Source organism: Chinchilla lanigera, unplaced genomic scaffold (genome assembly GCF_000276665.1).
Source record: "Chinchilla lanigera isolate Chin_1 unplaced genomic scaffold, ChiLan1.0 scaffold00008, whole genome shotgun sequence".
Lineage (NCBI taxonomy): Eukaryota > Metazoa > Chordata > Mammalia > Rodentia > Chinchillidae > Chinchilla > Chinchilla lanigera.
This window is the reverse complement of record NW_004955409.1, coordinates 7,401,728-7,408,876: the sequence shown is the minus strand read 5'-3', so window position 1 is coordinate 7,408,876 and position 7,149 is coordinate 7,401,728. Positions and strand designations below refer to the sequence as shown.

Genomic DNA, 7,149 nt, shown 5'->3' with positions numbered 1-7,149 from the left:
TCTCTGTTTCACTCTCTCTCTGTTTCTGTCTCTCTCTCTGTCTGTGTTTGAGACAGGATCTCATTAAATCTCTGAATTACCTGGGCTGGTCTCAAATTTATGCCTCACCCTCCCAGAGTGCTGGAATAACAGCCAGTGCCACCATGCCCAGCCAAATAGTAGTTTATTCTGGGTAGATGTTACTTGTCCAGAATGCACTTTTCCTACTGACCATGACAGGATTCTAGCCCTCAACTCTTATTTTCATCGTTATCACTAGATAATGATAATGGTGTTCATCATTATCACTAGAGACCAAACTTGGTTGCTAGAATTGGTTCTTCCTGAAATAAGACACTGGGGAGTGCTCAGTTGCAATGTGCTATGGGTGTTTCTTCCCGTGGGTGGCTTTTTTCTGGATAGGTGGTTCTTCAGATAATTATGTCTGGTACCTATCTAGGTTTTCTCTGCTTTCTTACAGCAAGTGGAGTGCGTGGGGGTACCTCTAGATCAGTCCCTTGCCCCTAATCCAGACTTATGGATCTCAGAGATTAAAGATCCTCAGCAAATTCATATGACCCTCACTTATTTCCCCTGTCACAGTTATCACAAAACTTCTACCTCTGACTGTCTCTGTTCCTCTCCCATTTCTGATTTATGTCATAGAAGAAAATCCTTGAACTAACTTGTTTATTTTTCTGAATTGTTTGTGTGATTTTCTTTGACTGTACTGTTTATATTGCATGTTATTATATACATACTCTGTTGGGTTTTGAAAATGTCTTTATTATAAGATCTCTAAAGCTCACCTAAAATTAATTTCCAACTGATTGACAATGAAAAAACCCTCCAGAGTGTGCCAGTCTGACACATAGCCTTTGGATACTATATTAATGCTGAGCAGTGTTTTGCAACAAGTTCATTATGATTCTCCATAAAAACTTTGTATAAGGGGAAGTCTGCAGTTTCCATGCTGAAACAAACTTATCAGGATGGTATGCAGAGTAGACGAGAGACCGGCCTTTGTTCACTGACTGACTGGTTCTCTTCCACCTGTCCTTATGCAGGACTCAGCGAGACAATCTGTCTACTATTAGCTTTACATTTTTTGCATGATACACAGCAGTATTGTCCAGTGGCAAAGTAGGGTGTCCTAGGGAATATTAATGGATGCTTTTCTTCTTCAGCCAAAGCACCCTGAGACCCATGCTCCTGCATCATTAACATTACCCTCACTTCAGGTGCCCCCATGTGACAATTGGAATCTTTTTCCTACTTCCTGCTGCGTCTCCCCACTAGCCATACCTGTGAGAAGCCAGAGAGGGCTTGGGAGGGGCCTGATGATGTAATCCTAATGGGGGGCCTGTGGGACAGAGTGCATTCAGAGAGAAAAGTAGAGGACCCAGTGGCAGATAATCAACACAATCTTCATCTGCTTACTGACTTTTGTTGAGTATACACACAGACACACAGATTACACATGCCACTGTGTCATTGGGACATATATAAAGAAGCACATACTTAGTGCTAATTAAAATGACTCCAGATCCTAGGAGGTAATATTATATACAATCATATAGATATATATAATATATAATTATATATAATATTAGCTCCTAAGATCTGGAATCATTTTAATTAGCACTAACTTTGTGCTTCTTTGCAAACAGATCAAGCAGATGAAGAGAAGAGCATTCTGTCAAGGCAGATCAAAGACCATGACAGGTCCAGCTACGGCTTGACTTCCCAGACCACTGAGTGTCCCTAAACCCCGCACGATGCTGCCTCAAAGGCTTGTGACTTCCACAGAGTGAAGCCTGATCATCTGTAATTACCCTCTTTATTTTTCTTCCTTACTTATTCTCTTCATAAGGCAGAAAAAGTGAAAATGTCCTGGGTTGTTAACATTCCTCCAACTCTGACTGTTAATCCTTTCATGACCACTTGAACTAAGAGTAAAAGGTGAAATGAGTCTGTATACTTACTTGGAACTCACCTGTGAAGTGAAAAACATTGCTCCTGTCCTTTAGGGCACAGCCTTTCTTTGTGTTTCTAGGTTTTAAGGAAAACCAAAAGTAACCTCTTCACAAGGTACAAACCTCTTCCTCACACCACTGCGTGAAACAATCAAGTCTATTACATGATTGCAATTTATGGTCCTCAAGCATTTCACTGGAGAGAGAAGCGAACTAAATTACAGACACTTAGAATCTTCCTCCACCAAGACCAGTGGATAATCTACTGGCACTGTAAATCATAGGCCAGTAATAGGTGGCTTAACTAGGTGTAAGGGAAACGTGTCACCTGAGGTGTTGTGAAAAGTGCCACAGTTCCTAAGTGAGTTTCCCCTTTTGGAACGTTGCACGGTGGGGGAGGGAGGCAAGGCAGTGATACAGTGATAGGGCGGTGCTTCTCCTTGGTAGTTATTTAATTAAGATTGAGAATAATTTCTCACTTTGGAGAATGCTGGTAGTGTTCTGATGAAGATGGCAGTGTGGCAAGAAAATCTCTTCCCAAACCAAGTTCTGATGCATCCCTCACTAAAGTGTAGAGCATGGTAGAGACAGAGGGAATAAAAGACAAGGTATTCCTACTGAGCACTTACTGAATGTTCCCCTCCTGCAGAAGAGCAATAATGAGGTGCATACATTGCATTATACAGTCTGATTCTTACCTAACTACGTCAGTAGAGAGAATTGTGCTGGGAGGAATTGAGTCAGAGGGGCCAGACTCACACACTGGAGGTGACGGAGCCCAGGGTAGTGTCTACTGATAAGAGAGATGGGAGCCTAAGTCTTAAAATGATCCCTGACTTCTCAGAGGGAGTGAAACACAAGCGGAGCCCTACCGTCCTCTTGAATGAAAAGAGGAAGCTGGGATTCCTGGGAGATCAAAGCACCCAGCACTAAAGAGAACAAAGTAAGGCAGAGAAAAATCGCTACGCAGAGCAGGCACCATACATGTGCAAAGGGGACCCGTTGAACCCTCGTAGTATTGATCAGTATGCAAGGGAACTACATGAGGCCAAGGGAAAAACCGTGTCAGAGAATGAGAGGGAAAATTCCTCAGAGCTTGCACAGGGTCAGGAACACTTCATGTTCTCAGAACTAGAGAAAAATCTCATTCTGCTTGATGCATTGGGCTGACTTTGGAAGCTCACCTTATGCCAAATCAAAGCTTAAAAGTAAACTTTAAAAGGAAAAGAAATATTTCCAAGTCATTTAGCTGTATCCCAGAATGAAGTTTAAAAATATTTATAGAAATGCAGAAATATATTGAGCCCAAAATTAAAATTCATAATGTCTGTCATCCAATAAAGTTACTAGACATGCAAAGATGCAAAGAACTTCAAATTGATGAAGAAAAAAATTTATTAATAAAACAGACTCAAAAATGATAGAGTTAATAGACAATGAATTAAAATAATCAAAAAGACAGAGAATGGGGATGTAGCTCGGTGGTAAAGCATTGGTCTAGCGTGAAGCCCTGGGTTTAATCTCAGCACTGCAAAGAGAAAAGAAAGAGAAAATACAGAGAAAGACTAAGTATACTAAGGAGAGATATAAATAATCTTTAAAACATCTAAGTTTAATTTCTAAAACTGAAAAAAATAACTATGTCTGAGGTTATTGGGTTAAGGACAGATTACTGATTTTTCAGCTCTAGCAATAGGAATTATCCAAAATGAAATACAGAGGAGAAGAAAGAATGAAGCAGAACAACAACAATAACAGTACCCTGTGGATACTGAAATAATCTGTGGTACGTGTATAATTTAACTTCAAAGGAGAAGAGAGTAAAAAACTAGAAGACATAATGTATATGACTTACCCAGCTTGATGAAAATTATGTTTAGTAAGCCCCAGACAAAAACAACACCATGAAGGTACAGCAAAATCAAATTATTTATTTATTTATTTATTTATTTTTTGGTTTTTTTCCTCCGGTACCGGGAACCGAACTCACGACCTTGCACGTGCCAGGCAGGCGCTTTTGCCGCTGAGCTAAACCCCCAGCCCCCAAATTATTTAAAATAAGTGGTAAAGACACTATCTTAACAACAGCCTGATTAGAAAGTCACAGTTGATGTATAGTCACAAAGGTAAGAATAAAATCAGGCTTCTTGTCGGGAATAAAACAAACAGGAGACAAAGGATCGGTACTTTTAAAGTATTAGAAGAAGGAAATGATTCCAGATTTCTATACCTAGCAAAACTATATTTCAGGCATGAAGATAGAATAAGGTTTTCTTATACGCTAACGCTAAAAGAACCATCTGCAGTGAACACGCCTTCTGAGAAATAGTCAAACAGTAAAGGAAGATTTTCAAGCAGAGAAAAACAATAAAAGCTGGAATCTAGAGCTACATAAAGCAATGAAAAGCACTGGAAATGCTAAATATATGGGTAATTATAAAATAAATTTAAATTACTCTTGTTGTTAAAATCTCCCTATTAAATAATTGACTAAAGCAAACAAATATAATTGTTATATGATGCTTACAATCTGCGAGGACGTAAAACCCATTTCAGTTGTGAGAAGGAGTTTACCGGAGGCTGTGGTTTCTAACTGAGCTCCTGCACTGGGCCCCAGCAGAGGCCAAACCAAACAAGAGTGAGTCACCTGTGCTAAGTACCACACCATCAAAATGCTCTTAAAAATAGGCCGGGTTTCCAAAAACATGAGATTCCTAGCAACCGACCTGCAGGGGCCCGGTCAGTTTGAGCAGGCGCAGTAAGAAAGCCGCTGCGCCTCAACCCAAGGAGCGAAGCAGCCCGAAACAACCCGGTCTGAACAGAGTTGCTTTGTGCACTACGCTCTTTACTTGTTCCGCCTGAAGTAGTTTATAAAACCCAAACCCCCAACATAAATACAGATCAAAGTAAAGGGCAGACGAAAGGAAGTAGGGGCAGGGAAAGGGGATGGGAAAGGAATTGAGAGGTCCCCGCCCCAACTCCACACGAGGACCGTAAAGGCCGTGTGCTGCAACCATGGACTAAAGCAAAAGCAAAAGCAAAAGCAACTGTCCTGCGTGCGCAGTGAGAAGTCCTGTCTGTTTGGTAGCCTGCACGCTGCCTGATTCAAGAGTCAGTAAGAAAATCCAATTAGATCTGTAAAACTTCATTGAAATTTTGTTCTTTGGTTCAATAACTCAAATTCCAGGAAGAGAGTAAGGGAAATATACTGATATGTATAAAGTGAGATATTACTTGAGGTTAGACTATGGTACATGAAATTTGTACATTATAAACCTTAAGGCAATGATTTAAATAAATCCAAGAGCATAGTTATTGCTATTAAGCCAACAAATACACAAAGACCAAAAGAAGATGAAACAAAGAACAAGTGAAATAAGTAGAAAAGCTGGGCGTGGTGGAACAAGCCTACAAAACCAGCACTAGGGAGGCTGAGGCAGGAGGAGCACCATGGGTTTGAGGCCAGCCTTGGCTATGTAGGGAGTTCAAGGTCAGCCTGAACTGCATGAGACCCTGTCTCAAAAAACCAAAAAAATAAAAAAAATAAAAAGGTAAGTAGAAAGGGGGAAGATGATAGTTTTGAATATTTTCATTAAAATAACCACCTTAAATAAGTAACCTTAACATCCCAAGTGAAAAATAGGGATTATGAGAGTGGAGCAAAAAAAGTAAAACTCCAAAACATGTTCCAATGAGAAGCTGATTTTAAATATAAAGACAGAAATAGATTTAAGAGTAAACATGTTGATAAACATATACTATACTAACTCTAATAAAAAAGAAAGCTCAAGTGGCTATATTAATGCCAGATAGAGTAGATTTCAGAGAAGACAATATTACCAGGGATAAAGATAGTTTCTTCATAATGATAAAGGGATCAATTTTTGAGAAGACATAATAATCCTAAACCTGTGTGCACCTAATAACAGTGCTTGAAGCACATGAAATAAACTCTGGTCATATTACAAGGAGAAATTGGCAGATTCACATTTATAGTGAAATATTACAGCACTCTTCTCTCAATAAATGATAGAGCAAGGAGTCAAAAATCATTAAGCATACAGAAATGTGGGCAACACTATCAATCAATTAGACCTAATTAAAATTTATAGAACATTCTACCCCAAACAGCCAAATAAATATTTTCCACATTCTTTTCCAGCATACTTGGAAATTTAACCTAAATGAACTTTGTCTTGAGCCAGAAAATGTCTCAAAAAATTCAAAAGATACTAACTGTACTCTCAGTATAAAGGATTTAAATTAATAATCAATATCAGAGATGTCTGAGTAATATAAAGCTATTAGGAAGCAAAGTAAAACACTTGTAAGTGTCTCCTGGTTCAAATAAGGAACCAAAAGAGCAATTAGAAAGCACTTTGAACTGACGGTGATGCCTCATCATGTCAGAATGTGCATGGGCTGCCTAGAGCAGTTCAGAGAGCAGAACCAGGTACTCAGGAAGGCAGAACAGCAGCAATGTCCCAGGTGGCCAGCTCCGTGTCCACCTAAATTGAATAGCACAAGACACCAAACCCCAAGTGCACAGAAGAAAGGGAATGGTGGAGATAAGCAGGGAAATGAATGATATAAAACACAAACTAAAAACCAGAAAAATAAAAAGAAAAGATCATTCTTTGACAATTTCACTAAAATGATGCATCTCAGAGTGTGTGTATGTGTGTAGCTGAATTTATCACTAAATCTTTCATGTAAAGAAAATTCCAGACCCAAACATTTTCATGGGTGAATTTTACAGAACATTTTATTTATTTATTTAGGTTTTCTTTCCGGTACCGGGAATCGAACTGACGACCTTGAGCTTGCCAGGCAGGCACTGTGCCGCTGAGCTAAATCCCCAGCCCCACAAAACATTTTGAAAAGAAAATGTATTAATTTTATAGACTCTTCCAGAAAATTGAAGAAGAAAGCAAATTCCTAATTTTGTGAAGCCAGCATCCCCTATAATACCCAAACAAGTGAAGACATTATGAGAAAATACTGCCTGGGAACATAACCCTAAAATTATTGACAAAATTTTAGCAGATACAATCCCGCAATGTAAAATAATAGTAACAAAATATCATAACCAAGTTGGCTTTATTCCTGAAGGGTAAGATTATTCTAACATTCAAAAATAAATCACAGGGATCTTTGCTTTCAATTCTGACACACAAAGAGCTTAAAAATTTTC

The 7,149-nt window shown here is 39.0% G+C and overlaps 1 long non-coding RNA gene across 1 annotated transcript in view; it reads right to left on the bottom strand.

The window, feature by feature from the left end:
* Positions 1-4,594, bottom strand: part of LOC106147715 — a 13,061-nt gene extending 8,467 nt beyond the window's left edge. Inside the window, exons 1-2 of the long non-coding RNA XR_001232624.1 lie at positions 4,483-4,594; positions 1,976-2,093 (exon numbers count right to left, since the gene is read on the bottom strand). This is a non-coding gene — a long non-coding RNA (uncharacterized LOC106147715). The remainder of the gene's footprint in view (positions 1-1,975; positions 2,094-4,482) is intronic.
* Between the last annotated feature and the right edge of the window lie 2,555 nt (positions 4,595-7,149).